The following is an 801-nucleotide window of genomic DNA, read 5'->3' on the forward strand; positions in this document are numbered from 1 at the left end:
GCTTTTTGGGTTAAAAGAATTTCTTAATATGAAATTCGAATGGTATGACAATTAGAGATTAGACTGTACAGAAACTGAAATCACACGCTAATACACACTATACTCATAGTCACGCAATGCTGTTGTTAACATTAATAATTTGAGAACAAAGTATAACAATAATAATAATTTGCACGGGTTGATGTGATATGAGCTAACCAATCGATTCACTTAATCACCATTGGTAGCAGGATTTATTGTAATCCTTTTTTCCTCAGTTGGTCAGAACAAACGTGGCAGACTTGTTACTTACTTGTTCAGATGACAGTATATGGTGAAAATTCTTATTTGGGTCATATATTCCAAGACGTAGGCTAGAATCTGTGATTGCGAAGTACAGTAAATATCCACACCAGTGCCATACACCGTGACTGACTGCCACACATTCACTTCAAAACATTAGATTTATCGGAGCTGGAGCACAACCCCACGCATGGAATATAATTCCGCACACAGCTGCAATGCCAGGGTTTCAAACAGAGATGGCAACAAAGAGGCAAAACTTACGGACTGCAGCTTTAAGCAAAATATAATTTATTACTGACAGCAATGCATGATTAACACATACATACTGTTTTAACCATTTAAATCATGCAGGGGTGTCCACAATCGAAACGAGGAAACGAGGGGATTGAATATCTCTCTGGATCAGTTTCAGTTCAAGGGCAAAGAGAGAAACGAAGAGAGGAGAGAAAGAGAGACAAACAGATGGGTGTCAGGTTGTTTTGTGAAAGCTTGTACCAGGACAGGAAGTTGCTCTCG

This window comes from Sinocyclocheilus rhinocerous, unplaced genomic scaffold (assembly GCF_001515625.1).
Source record: "Sinocyclocheilus rhinocerous isolate Xijiao unplaced genomic scaffold, SAMN03320098_v1.1 scaffold229, whole genome shotgun sequence".
NCBI lineage: Eukaryota > Metazoa > Chordata > Actinopteri > Cypriniformes > Cyprinidae > Sinocyclocheilus > Sinocyclocheilus rhinocerous.